This window comes from Macaca mulatta, chromosome 16 (genome assembly GCF_049350105.2).
Source record: "Macaca mulatta isolate MMU2019108-1 chromosome 16, T2T-MMU8v2.0, whole genome shotgun sequence".
Taxonomy (NCBI): Eukaryota; Metazoa; Chordata; class Mammalia; order Primates; family Cercopithecidae; genus Macaca; species Macaca mulatta.
The window spans coordinates 82,060,830-82,086,387 of record NC_133421.1 but is presented as its reverse complement, the minus strand read 5'-3'; the positions used below and the strand labels follow the sequence as shown (position 1 = coordinate 82,086,387).

Here is a 25,558-nt window from a genome sequence, read left to right as displayed (position 1 = left end):
GGCAGTATCTAAAAGTAGTGGGTTCTGATTTGGTGTTAGTATAAGTCCCCAGTTCCTTCTGCGGTTGCCTGGGTGAGAGGTGGCCCTGGGCACCTCAGAGGCTACTCATTGTGTGACCATGTCAAGTGGACACTTTCTGAAGATGGGCTCAAAAGGCTCACATGTTTCATCACTCATCACAGTATCCCTTTAAACTGAGAGCCTGGTTTTGGTTATGAATTCTCAAATGCCTGGAGGTTGGGAACTTTGGAGTCTTCTCCAAGTATCTTCTGATAGTCAGAACCTTCTGGTTGAAGGGCCTAGTTGGTGTGAATATGTCTACACAAGAGGCCCAGGACATTTTTCGGGAGGACAGTAGGAATCTTGCAGGCCCTGAGGTCTAGACAGTAATGGCTGGGCTTGGAGTTTTAGGCTTGGCTTTGCTTCCACCCCAAGGCTTCTCTTTACCCCAAATTTGGGCACCCATATTTCACTGATCCTACATAACCATAGATTAAAAAAAAAAAAAAAAAAAACCCAAGGTACAAATATCCACTGTATACAGTTTGCAAAGATGTAAATAAGGCAAGTGTCTCTCTGAGGCTCCTAAGTCATTTAGTAGTCAGAGTTACAGCCTTCACTTCTCTCAACACTCTCTTGACTACATGATGTGACGTTTTGCCTGTTATTTATTGGAAACGGCCTGGCAGAATTGGACTACTCTACATCTTTCTACACGTAAGATACTGGAATAATCTCCACCCCTATACTAAATGGAGGATGTTTTGGGAAGTGGGATTTCTTTTCTTTTCTTTTTTTGAGATGGAGTTTCGCTCTTGTTGCCCAAGCTGGAGTGCAATGGCATGATATCGGTTCACTGCAACCTCTGCCTCCCAGGTTCAAGAGATTCTCCTGCCTCAGCCTCCTGAGTAGCTGGGATTACAGGTGCCTGCCACCACGCCCAGCTAATTTTTTGTATTTTTTGTAGAGACGGGGTTTCACCATGTTGGCCAGGCTGGTCTCGAACTCCTGACCTCAGGTGATCCACCCGTCTCGGCCTCCCAAAGTGCTGGGATTACAGGTGTGAGCCACGGTGCCTGGCCGGAGTAGGATTTCTTAAGATGAAACTCTGAAATGTTTTACATTCATCTCACAACAGAAAAAGATAGTTGGTTCTGGACCATGCCTTCAAGAGGCATCCATCTTAACAGAAACATAAGCCTACAAAGTTCTTGTAATACAAACCCAGCTAGAAACTTACAAGCCGTGAGAGTTGGAGGCAGACGATGTGGGACTCCAAACAGCCCAGTAGAAAGAGTTGAATGTATACTAAATGATACTGGAAACCAATAGTCCTAAGCCTGTACTGATGCCTACATTAATTTGAAATTCTACCTATTTTTTTTTTTTTCCTGAAACATTTAAGGCAATTGGCATACCCAATCTCCGCCTCTTCGGTTATAAACTTGAACCTTGACTTGCATACGTTGGTAAAACTTTGCTTGCACGTGTCTTGGTTTCATGCATGATTCTACAGCCTGTATATGTGCACTGTGGAGTTGGGCTACGTTGAGTTTCTGCATTTGACTGTAAGCCCTTGGAGGCAAGGCATATGTTTATTCTTTGCTCCTTTATACGCATGCCATAGTGTGCAAAGTGATACTCCTCAAGAGGCTGTTGAACCACATGTTTGGGGTTTCTGAGACTTTCAGGAGGAGGGTCAGACCTCTATTGCTTTGCTCCCCACCTTCTTCCTCCCTGCCTTCCTCTCTGGTTAATCATGTCTATTGGACTAGCAGGTGTCCGGGATACTGGCAGGTCCCATGTCGGAAGCCTAGAATGGGATGACTGAGGCTCCCATCTCTGTCTTTATCTCAGACTTTGGGTTTAAGTAACTTTCTGAAAACCACACTCCTACCACAGCACAAAAGCCAGTGGGGTGACACGAGGAGCAGGCCTAGGTTCCCCTGGTTGCCTGGTTCCAAGAGGGGCCCATCGTCCTGTGCTCTGGGGTGGCCTTGGGATTAGGAGAACCCAGTTAAACAACCTTCTCATCAGGCTCCTGGTCACAGCATGAGGCTTTAAAATCAGCCGAGCCTGGCAAAGAAGATGCCATATTATGGGGCTTTAGGATTTCAGTTTAGTGTTTCAGAATATCTGCACATTCTTACCTGGTAAATCATTTCTTTTCTGTTAGGATTTTCTGATAAACCCAAAGACACCTTCAACCGTTGCCCATACATGGCTTCCTCAAGGAAAAGAATCATCCTTTTACTTCCTAGCTGGCTTTCCTCCTGCAATCGAAGATCTTCAACCTTTCCCCATCCCTTGACCACTGCCCCCCAGCTTGGTTCTCCTGTGTCTCCAGACACCCCAGAGAGACAGGAAGGAAGAGGAAGGATGGTTCAGATCTTGCCAATGGAGATGATAAAGCAGGGTAAATGCAGGCCCGAGGCCACGCGATCCCTGCACTCCTGTGAGCTCCTTTCATTTACTCATCTGACTTTGAGCACAGCCAAGTACCTCCCTATGGCCTCATTCACGTACCACCTCTGCCAGGCTTTCTCATTTCCTGTCCTTGGCGATTAATTGATCACCTATTTATCTGCCTGCCTGGTGGTGTGCATGCCTTAAAAAGCTATAAAAACCTCGGTGTCCAAGATGGCACAGCTAAAGAATACCAGAGTTGCCATTCATACTCAGATACACACAACAGCTTTCTTTCCAAGTTAAGCCTTTGGCAGATGATCCTGTGGCCATTTCCCTCCTCACCAGCTCAGATGCCCCCGCCCAATAACCCAGGGAGGTGGGAGCCACCTTCTCCCCCAGCCTCAGTGTGCACATGGATCATATTCTATATATTAATGTATATCCATATCACAAATAATATATAATCCATATCACAAAATATAAGTGTTAGTTGGCATCATCTTTCTTAGTAGATTTCCACTCTGGAAAGCCTAGAAGCTGCCTTCTCTTCTTTGCATTTCTGGTACCTGGTCTAATCCCTGGCACATAGTAGGTGTTCCATCAATGCTGAAATACCTTATGGTGTGTGGGTGATTGTAGAGCAAGGTCTTTGCCCACTAGTTTCTTGTCTTTTGTTGTTATAAGGTTGCCTGAGGGCTTAGTGATGTTTTTTTTCTTTAAGAAAACTCCTTCTTCCCTAAGGGCTGTGTGGTCGCTGCTGTCTGTTTCCATTAGGCTGCTTGGCTGCAGTGTGCTCCTGGTGGTGATGCGCTGGGGGGTGAGTGTGAGCCTCCGTGCAAACCTCAGGCCTCCCCTGGCTGCCCATCTGTCATTAGCCATTTGCCGCCAGACACGGGGGGTGGGGGGACACCTGGAGAGGGAGCCTGGAGTGCTCCGTGTGGCCTTGCCAGGAGAATGCGTTTGGCTTTCCATAAAAGACTTCTTGCCATGGCCAGGCGTGTGTGTCCAGTAGAAAGTTGAAGATGTTCCATGGTCCTTAGAATAAGCAGTGGCTTTCAAACCGTGTGCTCTGGGACTGGCTGGGCCTTGGAGAGGCATCAGTGGCGCCCTGGGGAAACAGGGCACCAGAGCGATGGGTGAGGTCCAACCTGTCCTGCTCACGTCAGCCAGGGCACATCCAACTCTGTTGTCAGTTGACTGTTGGGGTCCTGGATTACAGTTTGGGAGGGACAAGGGAGGTTTTTAAACCCACACAAACACAGCATTTACTTTACTGCAGATACTGTTTGAAGTGCTGTATTCGTTCGTTTTCACGCTGCTAACAAAGACATACCAGAGCCTGGGAAGAAAAACAGGTTTAATTGGACTTACAGTTCCACATGGCTGAGGAGGCCTCAGAATCATGATGGGAGGCAAAAGGGACTTCTTACATGGTGGTGGCAAGAGAAAATGAGGAAGAGGCAAAAGTGGAAACCCCTGATAAACCCATTAGATCACGTGAGACTTATTCACTATCATGAGAATTGCATGGGAAAGACTGGCCCCCATGATTTAATTACCTCCCCCTGGGTCCCTCCCACAACACATGGGAATTCTGGGAGATACAATTCAAGTTGAGATTTGGGTGGGGACACAGCCAAACCATGTCAAGTGCATTACAAATATTAATTGATTTCACCCTCAGAACAGACTTGTAGGTAGATACTATTATTATATCCACTTTTGACAGATGAGGAAACTGAGGCACAGAGAAGTTAAAGCATTTGTCCAAGGATGATAAACAGTGGAGATGGGATTCATACTCATAGAACTGGCTTGACTGTGGGTTCTGCTGCTTTGAAGAACTAGGTTGGAAAACCACCAAGGGTTTAGTCCACACTGCCCCCGACTCCTGAGTTTGCTGAACCAGCACCACCGCCTTCGGTGTTGGTTCAGGAAGTCGCCCTTCTCTGGTAGGGAGGGTGAGCCTCTGAAATAAGCGTTGGGAGTCATGCAGTGTGGCCCTGGTCCCTGGGGGCTGGGTGTTAAAACTCAAGAGAAGGGGGAGGAAGGGCTGGGGCATGGCCCTGCGGACATTTCCCTCCTCCCCAGCCCAGACACCAACCCAGGGCGGCGGGAGCCACCTTCATCCCCAGCCTCGCTATATAGCTATTAAGTGCGGATTTGCCAATCAATAAATCAAGGCACCTGAAAAATGAACTGGGGAACCACACTGACTTTCCCCCCCTTCTTGATTAAAACAAACAACATTGTGAAATGTCAACCTGTCAGTCGTTTGGAAAATTTGCGGCATGGAAAGGCGATTACCCAAATGACTTTTTAAAAGTATGAGAATTTGCCTGGCTGAACGTTTTTTAATTAATGCTGTGAGTTAACATTAATAACTATTCATAGCTCAGTGAGCTGGGCTTGGGGTGGGTTTAGGAAACATTTGGTATCTCTGGCAGGGACAGATGTTGACCTGGCCGGTCGGCAGCTTTTACAAACCTAAGGACTTCAGGGTCTGGTTGCGCATGAGGACCAGGGAGGACAGAGCTGTGTGCAATAGGTGTGGGTTTTTGTAGCATTGTGAGCATTTCACGTTAGCGTAAGTGTTGCTGCTGTGCAGGTGGTCTCTGGGGCTTACAGTCTTCCCCAGTGTCCTTCCCCACCCCTCCCACCATTCTGGTGAACAAGCCTCTTGGGATTCTTTGAAAAAAAAAATGTTGCTTGGGGTCACACCATTTAAACTTACCTCCCTAATTTTCTGTGATCTCATTTTTCCTTAAAATATCATTGGAAAAGTGTTTTTGAGTGGAGCATTTTATTTTCCATTTAAACATGGTGAAACCGAGACATAGGGGCTAAGGCTTGGCATGAGGTTGGTGGACCTGGGCCTAGGACACCTTCTGTGGTTCCGCCTTCACAGGCTGGGAGCAGCGTTTGACCACAGTGACATCATGATCTCTGCCAGGGGATGCTCGGCCTCTGTGGCCTCTGCTTTGCTGATGGCTACAGACGCCGTATTCAGTGGGTATCCCTAGGGGCAAAGATGTGATTTTAAAGGAGAAAACCCCCGATGGGCTCATAAACTTTTTGTTTTTTTTTAAGCACAGTGGGTTGGGCTCCATCTGTAAGTTCAAGTTAGTGACTACTCTGCTCTAGGAAGACCCGGGAGAGAGCTGAAAGTTGGACAGTCGTTAGCAGCTCCAGGTGGAGGTGGATTGGGAAAGACTGGAGGGATGGACAAGCCACCAAGAGCAGAAAGTCCAGCCCTTCTAGTTTAGCAGTCTCCAGAGAGCTCTGCTGTTGCAGAGGTTGTCTGCACAGGTTGGTGGAGGACCACAGAGCACAGAGCCAAGGGCATAGCATGCTCTCAGTTAACCAGGGCTACTCCAAAGAATGAGTTGTGCACTGTGCTAGGCTCTGGGAATTCAAACACATGAGGCCTATTACCCACCCTAAAGGAATTTAAGGTATTTTTGGAGCAAGAGGATGGATAGCCTGTTTCCCATTATCTTATTATTATTATTTTGGAGACAGAGTCTTGCTCTGTTGCCCAGGCTGGACTGCAGTGGTGCGATCTCAGCCCACTGCAACCTCCACCCCCAGGGTTCAAGTGATTCTTGTACTTCAGCCTCCGGAGTAGCTGGGACTACAGGTGCATGCCACCACACCTGGCTAATTTTTTTGTAGTTTAGTAGAGACGGGGTTTCACCATGTTGCCCAGGCTGGTCTCGAACTCCTGAGCTCAGGCAATCCACCCACCTTGTCCTCCCAAATTGCTAGGATTATAGGCATGAGCCACCACGCCTGGTCCCCCATTATCTTATGCTTACTGCTAAGTGTGGGACATAGGCAGTGAACCCTGTGGCTCAAGTATGAGCCTTCACCAAGGGCCAGAAAATCAGGAGGCTTTTCATGGGTGGTGGGACTTGGGGTGGGCTTCAAGGGAAGGTATTGCAGAGAGGCAAAGCAGGGAAGGTGTTACAGGTGGTGGGGAGCAGTGAGCTTTAGTGTTGGGCGGGGTAGAGATGAGATAAGATGCCTATAGGGACATCTTACAAACAAGGCTGGAGAGGGAAGAGAAGGGGTCAGAGTATAGATGGCCTCTCATCTCTGGCCTCGGGCAGAGAGGTTGGGTCTGTACGTGGAAAGCAGTAGGGAGCCCTTGACAACTACTTAGCAGAGACTGGAAGAACTAATTGATGTTTTAGAATGATCAGCTGGGAAAACTCTGTAGAAGGAACCAGAACAGGCAAATCTGAAATCAAGGAGCCACATGGGGTGTTGCTTTAACAGTAGAAGGTCACTCACAGCTTTACCCCTGGATCTAGAGAACCTTGGTGCAAAGGTTGACACAGCCGCTTACCAGCCATAGGACCCTGAGCAAGTCTTAAATCTTCCTGTACCTCCTTGCCGTATCTTTCACCCAGAGATGCTCGTGTTCATTCATTCGTTCAACCCCAAAAGGGCCTGTTTCAGGTGCTGATTGTAAAATGGAGAATAAAACAGACAAGCTGTCTGCACTCAAGGATCTTAACAGTCTCGTGGACAGAGACACAAACCAAAATGAAATAAACAAGAATGATTTTAGATTAGGCTCTGAAGTGTGGTCTGAGTGGAGACTTTGGAAGTTAAGCAAAATGTTTCAAGCTAAGGAAACAGCAAGTGCAGAGACCTTGAGGCATCAAAGATCTTGGAGATTTCCAGCATGGAAATAGAGATAGCGAATGGAAGAGCAGTGTACAGGGCAAGAAATGATGCAAGATGAAGGAGGATTGTCGAGGAAATTAAGTAAAGGAACATATGTAAAGAGATGAGGCCAGGTGCGGTGGCTCACACCTGTATTCCTAGCCCTGTGGGAGGCTGAGGTGGGAGGATGGCTTAAGCCAAGAGTTTAAGACCAGCCTGGGCAAAATAGGGAGACCCCATCTCTACAAAAATTTTAAAAATTAGCTGGGCCTGATGGTGCAAGTCTGTAGTCCCAGCTACTCGGGAGGCCAAGGCGTAAGGGTTGCTTGAGCCTACAAGGTTGAGGCTGCAGTGAACCATGACCAGGCCACTGTACTCCAGCCTGGGTGACAGAGCAAGACTCTGTCTCAAAACTGAAAATGAAAGAAAGAGGGAGAAGGAGTGGTGGTTGGGGTGGGGGGGCAGCACAGAAGGGACCAAGAAAGGAAAGGAAAGGAAGGGAAGGGGAGGGAAGGGGAGGGAAGGGAAGGGAAGGAACATATGACATTATTATTATGGGAATATCCCAGACCTGATGGTCATAGGAATATAAGAGAAGATGGATCATGAACAGCATTAGCAGAGGTGCTTGGATCCAGTGATGAGCTTTATGGGAGGGGAGGGCATCCCATCTGGGTGACCAAGAGAGTGAGGTTCAGTTCCCTGAAATGGGGAGGTGCTGAGAGGAGCCTGGTTGAGGATGTGTGGGGATTTGTTTGGATGTGGTGAATTTGAGATCCTGGCTGGAATCAGTCATCAGCCTGCCCTCTAGGCATTTGGCAAAATGGGGCTTAGGAAAAAAGTCCGGGACAGGGGTTTGGGACATCTTCAAGGAAAAGGGGAAGCAACAGGAATTAGGATGGGCTGAGGACTGAGCCTCGGGTTCCCCTTTGTGCTGGACCTGGGAGGAAGAAGGGGAGCCAAGAAAGTAAGGGGGAGCTTCGGAGGTCTGGGCACCTGAGCGAGGCCCCCTTGTCACCTGAATTCCCACCTTCTTGGGAAGCCTGAAGAGTTAGCAGAAGGAATCCGAGGATCAAGTCTACTCTTGCTTTCCTGGGCTCATGTGGGGCCACAGACCCCGTATTTCTAGCATGGCCTCTGCTCCCAGCCTGGGCTTGTGTAACAGGCGTGGGGAAGTGCAAGGGGCTGTAGGTCCTGAACCGAAAGGCGGGTGTTGTGAGAACCGTCTGTCTATAATGGCACAGGTATTTGGGAAATGCCACAGAGCAGGTCTGTTCAACCCTGTGGCCTGCAGCCTGTCAGCTGGGTTAGGATTCTCAGTCACGTTCACATTCAAGCCAATATTGACTGTATCATTCAGTGGAAAGGACTGTCCTCCCATCCCTGTAATTGACAGCAGCACTTGCCATCTGGGTGTGTCTGGCTCTTGTCTCACTTTGGGTCATGTCGGTGGTCCCAAGAGTACCCTTTTGGGGATACTCTTTATCCTTGATTTCTAATCCATCTCTGATGTAGCAAACAAGTCTGTAGCTTCTGTTTTTACTGTTTTTTTTTTTTTTAAGTTCACTTAATAGTTTTATTTCTAGTTCAAAACAATGAATGTCTATCTTATTTTTATTATCTTTTAAATACCATGACACTTTTGTCTTCATCAAACAATGCCTGTTTATTTTAGACATGTAAAAATAGGAAAACAAATCACTGTTAAACTGACTACCCAGAGATAACTAATGCTAACCTTTTGCTTCCTTCTTCCAAGTTTGCTTTTATAACCCATGCAATTCTATAATTTTTTTTTACAGTATTAGCAATAGCTAACATTTATGGATTACTTGCTATAGTGCAGGAAATATGCAAAGCAGTTGAATACACAGTTTAATTTAGAATTAATTATATAGAGAGAAACAAGCAATATAGAAAAAAGCATAGTCCTATTTTACATCCTCAAATAAAAATAACAGTTATGGTTGTAGAGGGTTTACAAGGGGCAAGAAGTAGTCACTACAGCTATCCCCATTTTTCAGTTGAGAAAACGGACACCCAGAAGGTGTCTAGACTAAGCTGGGTGTGGCAGCTCACACCTGTAATCCCAGCACTTTGGGAGGCCGAGGCGGGTGGATCACCTGAGGTCAGGAGTTTGAGACCAGCTTGGCCAACATGGCGAAACCCTGTCTCTACTAAAAATACAAAAAATTAGCCGGGTGTGGTGGTGGACACCCATAATCCCAGCTACTCCAGAGGCTGAGGCAGGAGAATCACTTGAACCTGGGAGGCAGAGGTTGCAGTGACCTGAGGTTGTGCCATTGAACTCCAGCCTGGGCAACAAGAATGAAACGCCGTGTCAAAAAAAAAAAAAAAAAAAAAAAAAAAAAAGTCTAGACTTAAGATTTTAGTCTGCAACTCTTTGCCTGTAGAACCCATGCATGTGTGACATGATTTTGATCATTTGATAATATGCTGAGATTGTTTTGTCCTTGTGTCTGCAGCATTTTTACTGACTCCTTAGCGTTCTCTTACTCCTCATCCATGGCCTCTATTCACACCTAGAATGGATGGCTGTTCAGAATGAAGCCTGCATCCTCCTGTGTTCACCTTCAGGAAGAGGGAGATTTTTCTTTGCTCTCTCTCAGCTCCTTGTGAGGCTCCTCAATGTAGCCTGTGGGGAGTGGGTGTTTATCTCCTTCCAAAAAGTGCACGCTCGTCTCACCCAATTTGGAGCTGGAGTTTGTGATTTGGCTAGAACTCTACAAAGATTGCACTCCAGCTGATGGTAGGTTTGCACGTTCCAGTATCTCTTTCCGCCACCTCTCACTGGGTCACCTAGAATCCCTCTGGGCGAGGCACAAGAAAACAACATTTTCATTGCTTTAAGTCAGAGGCAGTTGTGTAGAACTGGTTTGTTTTTCCATAATGTCATTGTCCCTGAAAACAAAAATATATATATATGCACACATGTAGGCACACACACATACACACCTCTACCCTTGTACATATATTTGTTTGGGTGAGGTTGCCCACATATGATAAACCTTAGCCCAAAGTGGAAGAGTTTAGTGCCCACGCCAGAGCAAAATACCGTAACCCTCCACTGGTAAGGCTAGAAAAGCACAGTTTCTCTTTCACCCAGGTCAGTCTCAGAGAGAGGCACTTTTTAAGAATTTTGTGAGTAGCTCACATGGGTATTAGATGCAGGGAAGCTTGCGTTATTTCTCTGACAGACTCCCATTTTCTGTAGGCTGAAAGGGTGAATGCTAACCCTCTATATTGACCGGAGCCTTGTCTTTCAAGCTCTGGGTGTGTGGTCATTGCAGGGCTGACTTGGGAGGTTGGATAGGGAACGATCTTCCGCAGGGGAAACCCCCAGGAAGACAGTAAAAGAGAGGAGAGAACTTGCCGGCCTGCCATCAGGTTTGTTTTTGTTAGATGAAAGATAATCCTTGCTTGGTGTCAACTTGTCTTGGCGTTGCGGTAACAATTCTTTGGTGATCTAGCTCTTTAATGAGCATACGAGATGAGCACCGACTCCTGTTAATCACTATCTCCTCTGGAAAGACTCCTTGGAAAGGAAGAGCAAATGAAAGAGAGAAAGAAAGAAAAAGGTGTTTGGAGAAATGTGTATATGTGAGTGTTCTCCAAGTAAACATTTCAGAGCCGGGCCAGAATAATTAGGAGGTACATTGCCATCTGGAAATGTTCATTCTTTTGTTTACCTTGTATTGAGTTTGTTCCAACTAGTGAATCCCTTGATATGGGATACCTGAACTTCTCTTCCTTATAAAAAAAAAAACATCACACATATCTCCTAGTTGGTGCTTTCTTTGATTTTAGCTGAGCTGGGTCAGGTAGTGTGTGGGAAAGATCACCGGGCAGCCTGCTTATCAAAAAGCCAAGCCTGGATGCGGTGGGGAGGGGCGGGCAGGAGAGAAGGCCTTCCACCCTCCTGCAACAGGAAAATAAAGGAGATAAATAAACCCTAATCCTGACCTGGGGGCAAATCCCAATAAAGATCCAGGTTAATTTTTCCTGCCGATCCAACCCTGGGATTCATTGTGAGAATTAGACATTCTGTGGCACTAATTTGCCAGATCAGATTGTATAATTATCTTTTATAGGCCTGGGTGTGATGTGTGCTCCGTGTTTATGCTGCAGGGGGCTGAGTGTGTGTGTTTGGCCTTCAGAGTTGCTGCTCCATCCTGCCAGTCTGCACTTCTCACACACAGGCGGGGGTGGCAGCTGTTGGAGCTTCTGCCTGTCCAGAAACAGGCCCAGGGTGCCAGGGCCTGGGATGAACTTGCCTGGAGTGGGTCAGAAAACTTTCAATAGAACCCGGAGTAAAAAGGATGAACCTATGGCAGGCAGGTGGGGGTGGGTCCCCTGGCTCAAGTGGGGGTCTCTGAGAAAGAGCATTCAACAAGGGGTTTCAGTAAAGGCTGACAAGTTTGGAGACTGGAAAAAAAAGTAGGTAAATTCAGAACCACATGATGATGTTCATGATCTTTGGCACTTTTGTCTTCCTAGGCCCCTTCCTCCATAAAAATAAAACATTAAAAATTGTATTTTACGGGCCAGGTGCGATGGCTCACGCTTGTAATCCCAGCACTTTGGGAGGCCGAGGCGGGTGGATCACGAGGTCAGGAGATCGAGACCATCCTGGCTAACACGGTGAAACCCCGTCTGTACTACTATAAACACAAAAACTTAGCCAGGCGTGGTGGCGGGCGCCTGTAGTCCCAGCTACTCGGGAGGCTGAGATAGGATAATGGCGTGAACCCGGGAGGCAGAGCTTGCGGTGAGCCGAGATCGCGCCACTGCACTCCAACCTAGGCGACAGAGCAAGACTCCGTCTCAAACAAAAACAAAAACAAAACCATTGTATTTTACGGCTGGGCGCAGCGGCTCACGCCTGTAATCCCAACACTCTGAGAGGCCAAGTCAGGTGGATCACATGAGATCAGGAGTTTGAGACCAGCCTGGTCAACATAGTGAAACCCCGTTTCTACTAAAAATACAAAACTTAACCAGGTGTGGTGGCTTGTGCCAGCTGCTTGGGAGGCTGAGGCAGGAGACTCACTTGAACCTGGGAAGCAGAGGTTGCAGTGAGCCGAGATCACGCCATTGCACTGCAGCCTAGGGGACAGAGCGAGACTCCATCTCAAAAATAAATAAATAAATAAATAAACAAATATTGTATTTTACAATTACAGTGATACAAGGATGAATAGAAGTCAGGCTGGATTCGTTGTTATCTAGGCATTCGTATTCCTGTCGTTTTATTCATTCTGGTTTTAAAAAGAATTAGAACATTTTCTTGGGCCCCCTAAAAGTATTGGGAGTCCAGTAGATGTGTTGGCCTTGGGTAGGTTTCTAGAAATTGGACCCAGTGGTTTGATTTCTTGACTACTTGGCCTGTTTTGTTGAGAAATCACTCCACTTTGAGTTTGGACCCATCCGGAATATCCAAGAATTCCCCCAACCTGCAATTCTTATTCTGGCCAAAGAGGGGGCTCTAGCTCATAAAGTGTTGACATCCCATTCCCGTTCCAGGTATTTTTCCCTTTCCACCCTGGTCTTCTCCTGTAGCGTGTGGCAGCCTTTTCCGGCATGGCCTCCTGCATTCCTGGTGCACTTTTTGGAGAAGGTGGCGAGTTTGTGGGACTGGACGTATTCCAGCCTAATGTCTCCTTGTGGCCTCACCTGCTGGGCCTTTTGTTTCCCGGTTCCTCAGTCTAAGGTGTCCTGGAGGAGAGGGCTCTTCCCTCTTGGTTGGAGGTGTCTTGTTGCTGGTGTTGAGCTGGGAACCACTAGGTGGTGTATGGCTCCAGGCATCCCTGGGAATGTCTGGAAGGAACTGGGAGGGGTGGGGCGGGGGGTGCGGGAGGCAGGGAGGGACCCTTGGGGGCAGGTTGTGGGTAGCCAGTTGCAGTCTGTGGCCTCCCTCAGAGGTTTGGAGTCGGGTGTGGCGTGCTGCTGTTGGCCTCTTTCCGAGGGAGTGCCATCCACTCCCTGTCCCACCGCCGTCCGCGGCAAGGACAGTAAGGGCAGTGCTACGTGGTGGGGAGGTGTGTGTGAAGTCACGGAAGAGCTTCACAGGGCAGATGCCAAGGCCAGTGGGCCCCGGACAGAGTCAGGCTCCCTGGGCGGCCCTGCGTCTTGGTGGCCCTGGTCAACCTGCCGATGCAAAAAGCCAGCAGGCAAGAGACCCCTACTCCCTTTAAGGACCAGAGCAGAAACAAACCATTGTGTTGGATGCAGTGATCCAGGTGCACTTCAGGGTACAAGCTGGACTGCTTTGAACAGGATTACAGGAAAGGGGGAAGGGGGCAGCTGTCTCTTGGGACATGAGTAATGTCTCTTACCCAGTTGGCACTTGAGAAGTCAACGGGGCACGTCTCTGGGGCCTCCTGGAAAAGTGGTGTTCTCCAACACAGAGGAGAAAGCTGTGGCTGGAGGTAGGGGTGTGGTCAGCTTGCCTGAGGTTCCTCAGGGGCATAGGAGGGGCAAGAGGGGATACCTCTAAGTCCTTGCAGCTCAGAATGTTCTGAGGACCCCCAGCGCTGGGTTTATCCAGGAGAAGTTTAGGAAGGCTGAGTCTCAGGCTGCTACCCCAGATCCCCTGAATGCAAAATTTCAGCAAGACGGCCAGATGATCCTCAGAATCTGCTACTTATTAAACTTACCTGGGGAACTTAAAAAAGAAAGAAAAAAAAAAATCCTAGTGCCCAGGCCTCACCTATAGCAATCAGAACCTCTGGGGTGGGGCTCAGGCTTCAGAATGATTTTCCAGCTGTCCAGGGGAGGGGGCAGGAATTGCCATGAGTAGCCAGGTCTGAGAGCCTCGGTTGTAAGCCTCTGCCTCCCCTCTTTCATCTATTCCGCACTGTAGGATTTCAAAAGGATCCCTCTCCAGTGTCCCACTACTCTCTCTCCCCAATCCCTGCGATTATTACATTGGCAGAATTGAGGCTTCACGGGGACAGGGTGAAGAGTCAAGACTGAGTCAGGATAAAGTGTGCACCCCCCATGGAGGGGTAACACTGAAGCTACATCCATTCAGGTGGGCTTTAGCTTGAATGAGTTTATTGGATGCTTTCCACCTAATAACAAACTGAAAATGGGTTGCATATGGGGGTGGCTTTGTATAAAGTAGAAACAGCAACCCATTCCAGATGCCAGGGTTGGAGTTGGTAGGTCTTGTGAAGTTTTGCTTGCTCTGTTTTGGTGAGTTTTCTAGCATTTGCAGGGTAGGTCCAGCATTGGCCAGTTAGGTACCAAGTGTTGCATGATTCATCAGGGCTAAAACTGTCAACCTCCTTTGCCCTGCATTCAAGAGCCTATGCATTCGAGGTTGGTCCTGGGTTAAGTTCATGGGTGTGATAGTGGGAGGCAGGCCCAGCAAACATGTATTGCTGCTGTGGGGGTTGGGGGTGCCGGAGCCCAGGGGGACCTCCAATCTGATCTGGTGGTAGGTGCTGGTTGATGGAGTTGGCCGCAGGGTACCAGCTCAGCCCTGTCCTCAGTAACTCAGAAACTACCGGAGTGATAATGTATAATGTACACCCAGCAGAAGAACAAACACCAGCCAGAGACAATCCTTTCTCTTGTGTGTGAAGGTTACAAGTTTTCTGTTTCAAATCTGATGGTATTCTTTTTCCTTTTTTTCTTTCTTCTCTCTGTTTTCATTTGCCAACCTAAGGGTCTAGAGTGATTTCTTTGAGCCTAATGATGAGGAAAGTTAGAATGGGGCTATTATCTTTAAACACCTTTTGAAATACTACTCTTCCTGGTGTCGGAATTAGATTGAACAGAGGTTGGGTTTAAAGATTGAATATCTATTTTAGCAGCAGAAACTATGCTGATATCTGTGTATGTTTGTTCAGGAATTACATGGGTGGAATGAAAGAGAAACCCACACAGGAACGTATAATTAATAATAGTATAGCTGATGTTTATTGAGTGCTTAACAGGGACCAGACATGGTACTAGACGCTCCTCATATGTCATCCCATTGAGTGAATTCAGACATATAATAAATTAGAACATATAAAAATTCAGAAATAGGATCATAGGAGTAAAAGACCCAATAAAAACAGAACAACTTGGCACTGTGGCATTAGATTGTTTTGTAGTAAATGTCCATTGTAAACTTAAGTATTTTTATAACTTGAAAAAATTACTATCCAGTGTAAATATCCATTGACATCGTAGTTTATTCTAGGTCAAGTTTGTGATCATAATAAACTGTATTTCTTTGAAAATATTCTTCAGTTTGCCGTATCCATAATTGGCATAGGAAATGAATTACTCCCCTTTTTCTGATGAATGTAGTTTTAGTCTATATGGAAGAATAAACAGCTATTAAACTCCTATGTGCTTGTGGGGAGCTGTCTGGTACTGAGGAACCACTCCGTCCACATTTAAGCTTCAAGATGAGTTTCGTTATCTTGTTTCCTGGTGTAACTCTTCTCCTATTTTTCTAGGCGGAATCAGAGGTTTCTGGCTGACTCGGTGGGTGCTTTGTACCAGGAAAGGACAAGAAAGAGGTGAGTTGCACTTGGCAGTCATAGTACGGCTGCCTCCCTGTGGCTCTTCTTACTTCGAGGTTTTGCTCCTTCTTCAGTGCAACTCTTTGCCCAGACATCCCTAAAGCCCCCAGCTCAGAGCAGCAGTTGGCAGGCAGGAGCTTTGCAGTTAGCCATCGGAGAGACCCAGGGACATGGGCTAATAAGTACAAACAGTCATCACAATTAATTCAGGCCAGGCTCTGTGTTCCTGGCTTTTACTTGAATCAACTCATTTTCACCTCTTACAACTCTAGCTGTCAGGTCCTGTTATGCCCAACCTACAGATGGGGAGACTGAAGTTCAGTCACTTGCCCAAGGTCACACAGTTAACGAGTGAGGAAGCCAGGCCTGGACTGTTGCTGGGATCTATTGCTGTTTCGAGTGACTGTGAATTTTCCCAGCTCCCCGGGGCACCGTGCAACAGGTCCTGCTACCTGCCCTGAGCACACTGAGTCCCCTGCAGGGCACAGAGGTCTTGCAGTTTGCAGGGAGAACATGAGGCAGGTGACTCAAAGCCTGCGGGTCCAGGAGATAAACAGGTGGATTGCACCTGCTGGCCTTCAGAAACACAGAGACTGTCCATGGGGTTATATGGGATATCAGGGCTTTCTGGCATGCTGCCAACTGAAGTCTGCTCCCAATAAAACAGGATGTGGAACAAGGGGCCGCTCTCCTACTGCAAGGGCTGGGTTTGCCCAGGGTTGTCTAGATTCCACCATCCATAGCGGTTACAGCACTGGTTGTAAGTCTCAGTCGTAAGTACTAAGCTGGAAGCTCAGAACATGGTCAGATTTGATTGGAAGCAAATCATCTCAAGTAGTATGAAGCCTGGGAGAGGGTTGTCCCTGCTGCCTACAGAGCCACCAGGGGTCATACTGGCAGATTGCAGGCCCAGCAGCAGCAGCAGCAGCAGCAACAACAACAACAACAACAACAACAACAACAACAACAACAACAACAAAGGAAATGAAAGGGAGTGGGGAAAAGGGGTAGGAGAGAGAGCAAATGCACCCTTCCTTCTGTTCTGATGGTGTCAGGGCATGAGGGTTACAGAGTGCAGGGAACACCCAATGGGGACATTACGCCATGGAGCAGCTAATACTGCTTGAGTTGCTGTACAATGCAAACACATTTTTGGAACTAGATAGATTATGTTGCAAATTTGTCACTATCAGTCTAGTATAGCGGTAGAGTGTAGACCCGGATGCCCTGGGTTCAAATCCCATTTCCACTGCGTCTTTGCTTTGTGACCTGGGGCTGGTGACCTTCACTTTTCTGAACTATGCTTTCCACATTTATAAAATGGAGGTAATAAAAATAATCTCTTCCATGTTTTGAAGTGAAATGGGAGAATATACAGTTCAGTGCCTGGGATGTATTATGCATTTACAATGAATGTCAGTGGTTTTTTTTTCTGTGTTTTACAGTCTCCCTAGCTCTGGATATGATCTTGGGTAAATTACAAAGCCTCAATTTCCTCATCTGTGAGATGCTGATGCTAATACCCTGTCCTCAGGGGAGGTTGAGAATTGAATGAAATAACCAAATCCAAAGTCTAGGTCATAGTGGATGCCTATTCGTTCCCTTCCTTATTTATCTTTATCTTATTCCACGCAGCTCAAGTAGAAGGAAGGTGGACATTGGTTTTAACTCCCCCACCCACTAGAATACTAAGTCCTGACAATGACTCCACAGCAATTTTCCATTTGATCCTTCCCCTCCCTTCTCCCAGCCACCCCTCTGGTATTGGCTTTCATAGAGCAAGCTGGGATAACCACAAGGGGCCCCAGCCTTTGGACTCCAAGTCTTTCCTCCCCAAAGTAATCCTATTGGTTTCTTCCCTAAGCCTCTTTCTGAAATCCAGCATTGGACATGGCATTTTCTTATTAGAAAAAAACCATCGTGGCTCTGTTTATTGTCCGAGCAACCAAATCTCACTGGACACTCCACCTCACTTCCCATCACTTCCTACTCACATTTGGATCCTTTCAGCCCAGCTCACCTGGTCTGTATCTCACCCCAAGACTGGACTTGACTGCACCCTGCCACCGTGCTCAGCACACCCCCTCCCTGTGTCACCATCTGTGTACCTCATTGCTTAAAAACCCACAGCCATGGGTCCATGGGACTGGCAGCTGTTTTACCTGCCCACCATCTCACCTTCAGAGCTTCACCTGCAGTGCTGGCTCTGCCTTCCCAGCTAGTGCATTGAGAGTGGGATGAGGGTAAGAGGGGATCTCTTTCATTCCCCACCATCCTTTCTTTACTGGTCATCCTGGGATCCAAGGAGCATGCAGTAGGGGCCCAGATGACGGCATGCACTCACCGGTGGGAGCGTGGGCCTGGAAAGAGAGTCTATGGTTGAAGTTACTCTTCAGCTACTGTTTGGGTTTGGATGTGTATTGGGGTGGGGGTTGATGAGTGATGCCAAGGGGATTTCCAGGCAAACTGCAGGCCTGCCTTTCTGGAAGCAGCACCTTCTGCCTTTGCCAGCCCTCTCCCCCCCTCCCCAGGGAACCCCATCCTGAAGACCAGCTCATTCCATAAGATGCATAGCCTCCTCCCTGTAAGTGGCAGCATTTCCACCCTTCACTTGTTCATCAGTTCATTCATTCATTCACTCACCTGATAGATATTTACAGGACACTCACTGTTCACTGGGACTACTCTAGGCAGAGAACAGGCACTGAACAAAACAGGCTCCATCCTGCTGGCATGGAGCTTGACTTCTAATGGGGTATATGAGTCCATTTCCATGCTGCTGATACAGACATACCTGAGAATGGGTAATTTATAAAGAAAAAGAGGTTTAATGGACTCACGTTTCCACACGGCTGGGGAGGCCTCACAATCACGGCAGAAGGCAAAAGGCACGTCTTACATGGTGGCAGGCAATAGAGAATGAGAACCAAGCAAAAGGGATTTCCCCTTATAAAACCATCAGATCTCGTGAGGCTTATTCACTACCATGAGAACAGGATGTGGAAAACTGTCCCCATGATTCAATTATCTCCCACCAGGTCTCTCCCACAACACTGGGAATTATAGGAGCTACAATTCAAGATGAGATTTGGATAGGGACAGAACCAAACCATATCATGGGGCCAGGAAAGACGGGAAGCATTGGGTCAGCCATCATTGTTCTTTTGCCTTTCCTGTCCTGCAGCCACACTGGCTGTCAAGGTGGGGCAGGCTAAACAGTAAAAAATAGTAAGTATGTAAATTTTCTAGTATGTAAGGAGGTGATAGTGTTATGGAGGAAAAAAAAAAAAAAAAAAAAAGACAGGAAAGGCAGCTCCAGTGTGCAACGCAGGGAGAGAGGTGGAGGGCAGTTTGCAGGGCTGAACGGAGAAGGCGACATTTGAGCACAGACTTGCAGGAGGATGTTTTGGAGCCTTTGAAACAGATGGAGCAGGTACATCAAGGCCCAAAGCAGGTGCGAGTATATAGTGTGCTTGAGAATCAAGCTCAGTGAGCGCTGAGTGCTGAGGGGGCGGTGACCACCAGACCAGGTCAGGCCCGGAGGCCTTGGGCCTTCCCTCTGAGGGACCTGGGAGCCAGGCAGGGTTTTGAGCAAAGCATGCTGTGATCCAACTCAGTGTGAAAAAGACTTCTTTACAGGGAAGCTGAGAGCAACAGGGAGACCAGTAGGAGGAGGGGAGGGCGGGCGGGGGAAGGGTCCAAGCAGGAGGGATATTGAATGTGCCTGTTTATGTCCCTGGCACACAGTGGCACACACACGTTACCATAGAATGACATTGATGGTGGTGATGAGGTGACACGCCACGGTGCCACATCTCAGGGACTGATACTCAACAACCGTGTGACTCCCGGATTCAGGATAGCCTCTTTCATTGGGGTTGTGGCTTCATATGAGGGCCACTTTCCTCACCCTCCTGGCTGCAGAGCCACCAGGGGTCACACTGGCAGATTGCAGCCCCAGCAGCAAAAAAAAAAAAAAAAAAAAGGAAATGGAGAGGGGAAGATGGGTAGGAAGAGAGAGACAGCAAATGCACCCTTCCTCCTGTTCTGATGGTGTTAGGGCTTGAGGGGTACAGAGTGCAGGGAACACCCAATGGGACAGTAGCATGCCATGGAGCAGCTAATACTGCTTGAGATCATTCTTCGTGGCCCCTCTGAAGCTCTTTGCGGTGTCTCCTTGTTGTCTTGCCGCCTCTTAGCTCCCTCCCGTCTTCCTCCTCCCTCCAAGAAAGGACAACTTGACCACGGCAGGAATGACTGGTTCAGCCGTCTTTCCTCTTTTGTCTTTCTCATCCTCCGGCCACATTGATCCTCCAGGCAGGACAGACTAAGGGTGCTTCAGAGCTCACAGAACCAGCGTGTCTTTCTCAGAATGCTTCCGGGACGGCCCCGTCTTGGTGGTGATTAGCAACTCTCCTGTAATTGCACGTAACCTGAAAATAGAATCTATAAGGGAATGAATGCCTGGTGCCCTTTGTTGGGGGACCTTGCTGTTCATGCACACTGCGGAGAGCTAGCTGATGGCCACACCAGAACCCCCTTCTACCTGATGAAGCCTTAGAATTGTGTACATGTTGCTGTCTGTTGGAAACGCTTAGAGAAAGGAAAGGGCAATGGGAGTGGTGGGATTTTTCGCTGTGTGTTTCTCCCAAGGTTGAGTGTGTTTCCAGAGTGATCCCGCCAGGCTCCTGGGCAGTGTGGACCCTTTCCTCTCCAGTGCCTTGCATTCTTCCGTTCCCAGACCAATGGCCCAGGGAGATGGAGCAAGATGGTAGCCTCATGGCTGGGTCCCTGGAGCCACAGTTATAAACAGTGATATTACAATGTTACTGCCTTGTGTGGATTTCGCATACTTCCTTTTAAAGAACTGTCACATTCCCTACCATATAGCTCCAAAAGTTTCTGTGGTGAGATCATGAGGAGGAAGGACTATTTTTAAAGATGAAAACTCTGACGCTCCAGGAGGACACTCTCTTTCCCCAGGTCCATCCATCATGTATGTGTGTGGTGGGTAGGGGAGAGGTGCTGCGGCTCGAATGTTGGTTTCTGCCATAACCATAATTGAGAGTGAAAAACCCGGGCCCTGGGAGAAAGAAGCCAGTCCTGGTTCTGAGTGTCAGCGGCAGTGGGGATGAGCTCACCCGGGGACCAGAGCCATTTAGAGGACTTGCAGATGGAACTTCCCCTCAGGGTCCAACGGTGAGTCACTGTGGTTCCTGTCCCTGCGCAGGCTCCATCTCCAGGCCTCCCACTTCACCCTGGGACATTATGGTTGCTGGTCAGACCTCATGACTCACTTGGACTCTCGAGCCGCCTCCGGGGGTGGAGTCTCTCTCCTGGCATCTGGACCCTTGGTGCTATCGACGAAGCTTGGCTGGTGCTCTTAGCTGCTATGTGCAAGACGTGTGTCCCAGGGAAAGCCCCTCTCTCTCTGCAGAGGTCAAGTGAAAGCCACGGCCGCGGCCAACAGAGTTCAAAATGCAGGCTTGGAAAGTCCAGGGGGGCTCTGTGGAGGTGAGACAGCCACAGGCGGAGCTTTCCGAGCCCCCGGGCTGAGTTTGGCTGTGATACCTGAGAGACGGGGGAGCTAACAAGCGCCGGGTTGCAGTGTCATCCCATGGAGAGGAGCGAGCGGAGTTCACCCAAAAGGCCAACGGCTGGCAGGGTGTCACGTTTCCCACCACACCCGGGGCTCAGCCTCTGCTGTCATTTCTCCTCCTCGGTTTTCATCTTCTAAGGGAAGAAATAGTGTCATCTTTTCTCAACCTGTCAGTCTCACACCTGCCTGGAGCCCCTGGCAGTGAGACACCCAGTGCTGTTTAATCTGATGTCATCTCTGTTGATTGTCTGTTTTAGAAACCAGGTAGCAAGAGGGACTTTCTGAGAATTAAAAAAAAGTAAATCCCCAAACTGTTTTGGGGAGGTTTTTTTTTTTAAACCTCCCGTTTTTTAGTTTCATTATTTCTTTTTCTCTTAAATACACTCTCTTTTATAATTAAGAAGAATTAATTTTTAAATTAAGAAAGAGAGACCAAATGCACCCCTTGGGTTGAGGAGTTATGAAAGCAGTGTTTAGGGTAAAGGTCAAAGGTGAGGTGGATGTCACTGGGTCTTGGGCATGGGTACCCACCTGCTGGCAAACATAAGAGAGGCCATATGGGAGTGGGAAAGAAGGGTTACTGACAAATATATATGAGCTTGTTTTTTCGAATGACATTTATTTTATTGTCTATCAAGAGATTACTCCTGAGAGATTAACACCAGAGTCACCTGAGGAGTGTGGGTGCCCGGAGCCTTGGACTCGGTGACTTCTCCTGCCTCCCACCTGACTCCTGAAGTAGGGGAGTGTATTAACAGTCATGGACCTCAGTTTACCTGCTTTCAGCCTCTGCCCTTCCCGAGAGGGACGAAGCTGACTTACTGCATCGCAGTTTTGTCCTTTAGTCCATCAGCCCAGGAACTTTCCACTTCTGGTATTTTTGGTTTCCAAACAAAGGGTTGAGGACGCACGACAGCAATGTTTAGAGGAAGGTCAAAGATGAGGTGGATCTAACTGGGCCTCAGGCATGGGCGCCCACCTGTCAGACTCTGTCCTTCTCAGACAGCTGCCCAGGCAGGAGCTGCCTCTTGGGACGCTGAGTGGGCCATCTCCATTGGGAGAATTGGGGGACAAAGGGAGAAGGCAGGGACTGGATCACTCCTGGGGATGCTATTTGACATAGACCATGAGGGTCAGCCCCACTGGGCCCGGCTGACCTGGTAGATGGGTAGGTCTAGGGTATGAACATGGACATTAGTTGGCCAGGGTGTGAGAACTTGTGTGAAACGGTCGGCCCCTCGGTGACTCAGTCTCCTAGCAAACTATAAAAGGGAAGTGACTCATTTCCAGCCCTGAACAAGAACTCCTAAGGCTAGGCCGCCAGCACCTGTCTGGGACGTGGTTAGTTATTAACGCTGCCAGTAAGAGTGTCATGGGAACCAAACGCAGGCCTAGATGCCTGGAGGCAGCTTGGCTTTTCACAGCTTGCAACTGTCCACTCACCTTCCCTTGCTGTGGCTCCTCTCTGCCTGACCCCAAATGCAGAGGAGGCCCTTGAACTCTTAGTTGCTGGTGGCTCCCCAGGTGCCTCTTGAGGGTGCAGATTCCACAGGGGTTGGGAAAGGGGGAAAAAGAAGTGTGTTGATCAGGGGAAATCACAACGACATTTTTTTTTTTTTTTTGTCCTGTTTAGGAGATCAGGTTCAAGGAGCCAGCCAGACTCTGGGCTTCCAGGAGGAGTGGGCTGTGGAGGGGCTGGCCCCATCTGCATGTCTCTCTCCTCCTGGCCCTGCAGGTGCCACCTCCTGAGTCCTGGTTCCTGTGGCTCCATCACATCTGCAGTGAAGGCCTTTGGGAAGCGTGGGTTATGTGGGTCCAGGGGCCCCACCCTCCCGTGGAGGCCCTTGGCCTAAGGATCACTAACTCACACCACACTGACCTCTGGCTCCCAACAAGGGCAGTGTTCCTCTTGCTCCATTCTGCTCTGAAGTCCCCCAAACCACTTCCTGGGCCTGCTTAGTAAAACACAAGGCTCATCTCTGAGGACCTCTGCAGGGCTCATGAGTTGAGCCAGGAGTTCAAATCAGCTCCGCGTTCTCCTTTCTTTCTCCACGTCTGGAAAAGTACAGAATGGGCAGCTTCTCCTCCCAGATCCCAAAAGGCATGTTTTACTGCTCCTGGGGGAGGCTCAGCCTGGGCACAAGCTATGCCTACTCCTGCCAGGGCCCTGCCCCTCCACTTCCCAACTGTCAAGCGGGAGGAGGGAGGATGATTGAACAGAAAGACACAGGAGTTTTAGTGAGTCAGGCTCTCCAGCATCCAAAAAGGGGCCCAGGGCCCAGGGGGAAGAGACATTCCTGGTATTTGTTGCCACCTTTGTAAAACCCTCAAGCGCTGGCGGGCAGCACAGAGGGAGTGGGGATGCCACTTGCCTGCCTAGTCTATGGGAGGAATTGGGACATGCGCTCCCTGGGTGGCCCCGAGCAAACCATCGAACTGCTCCCCCAGAGTTTCCCCATCTGTAAAGTGGGAATAATAACAACACCTGTCCTGCTTACTTGACAGGGTTTCTGTGAGGCCGGCTGAGATCACCGAGCATGTGACAGGGCTGTGGGAGTGGTTAAGGGCCACCCAGATTGGGGTTGAGGCACCGGGGTGCTTATGGTGATTAGCAGCAGAGCAAGGCCTGAGGTCTGTGCTCCCCAGGGAGGGTGGCTTTACAGGCACCCACCTGCGGCTTAAGAGCTTCTTGGGCCTCCCACGGCTGATAAATCACCACCGGGTGGGTGTGCTTTGTCTGGGCTCCAGGATGAGCAGACAGCCTGCCCTTGGCTGCTGCAGAAAGCAGCTCCTCTGCCTTCTCTCCCTTCCTTAGTGGGTTGGGCAGGCGCAAAAATAGATCCCAGAACCCTATCTCTTAGGTTTAGCCAAGGGACTCTCCAGCTGCTCATCTAGACACTCTGGTGGCATTGAGTTCCTTTCTTAGGTCACGTAACCATTAGGGGTGCTGATATAGGGGTCTCCTGGCAAGGGATTTGTCCTGGTTTATCACCTGCTGCTGCTGCTTTTTTAAAAAATCGAAGATGGGGTCTCACCATGTTGCCCAGGCTGGTCTTGAACTCCCAAGCTCAAATGATTCTCACACCTCAGCCTCCTAAGTAGCTGGGATTACAGGCTCATGTCACCATGCCCTGCTTGTCACCTTACCGTCAAAGAAGACAGACTCGCATAAGAGTGTCAGATTCTATCCCATAGTGCAGTATACCAAGGAGGTGGTCTGCAAATGGCCATTGAATATACAAATAGCCTCAGTCTTAGCATTTTCTTTCTCATGGTTTATTTTGCTTTGTAGAGTTTCATGCATTTGTTGAAAGGAGGAAGATTGAGATTTAAGGGAGCATCCCTAGTGGGGTAATACCCATCTGCTTAGTGGTTTTTCAGTGCTCAGCACTGTGCGAAGTTATTTGAGTATAGTCTTTGCTCTCATATTTAATAAAATCAGACTCTTTTTGACCACCTAATTCCATCTCCCATTCAGACCCACAGCATCCTCCCAGCCTGTCCAGATAGGTGCTTTCTGCTTGGACACTTTAATGATGGAGAATTTTATCTCTCCTGAGGCTACCCATTCTAACATTGGCACCTGCAGTTGGTGGGAAGTTCATCCGTTTAGGGAGTGTCCATCTGCCTTTGGATACTTCCATCTGTAGGTCCTAGGCAATGAACAGCGGATGGGAGTATGGCAGTATGGCTGAATTGTGGAATCCAGACTACAGAAAAGTTCTGTGAAGGGATAGGACCTGGAAGAATCAGAGAAGACCTTGTGGAATTACTGAAACTTAGAGAAAAAAATGAACTGAACTAGAGAGAGAGCAGGGAGGTGGGCTATGGTATCTCATACCTGTAATCCCAGCACTTTGGGAGGCAGAGGTGGGCAGGTTCCTTGAGCCCAGGAGTTCAAGACCAGTCTGGGTAACATAGGGAGACTCTGTCTCTATAAAAATTAGCCATGCATGGTGGCTAATTTTTGTATTTTTTGTAGATGATCCTGGTGCGAGGATCACTTGAGCCTGGGAGGTGGAGGTTGCAGTGAGCCAAGATGGCACCATTTTACTCCAGCCAGGGCTATAGAGTGAGACCCTGTTTCCAAAGAGAAAGAGAAGTTGAAGGCTTTCTGTAATAGTTTGAGTAGTGATCTCCCAAAATTCATGTCCATCTAGAATCTCAGAATCTAACCTTTTTTGGAAATAGTGCCTTTGCACATGTAATTAGCTAAGGATCTTGAGATGAAATCATCCTGGATTCAGGTCCTAAATCCAGTGACGCATCCTTAGAAAAGAAGAAGACAGAAAGGAAGGCACTATGAAGATGGAGCAGAGATTGGAGTGGTGCA

General features: G+C 48.4%; 1 long non-coding RNA gene across 1 annotated transcript in view; it reads left to right on the top strand.

Annotated features, from left to right (window-relative positions):
* LOC106994123 (uncharacterized) overlaps nt 1-25,558 on the top strand; it is a 186,257-nt gene that overhangs the window by 145,698 nt on the left and 15,001 nt on the right. Inside the window, exon 2 of the long non-coding RNA XR_001440572.3 lies at nt 15,561-15,623. This is a non-coding gene — a long non-coding RNA (uncharacterized LOC106994123). The remainder of the gene's footprint in view (nt 1-15,560; nt 15,624-25,558) is intronic.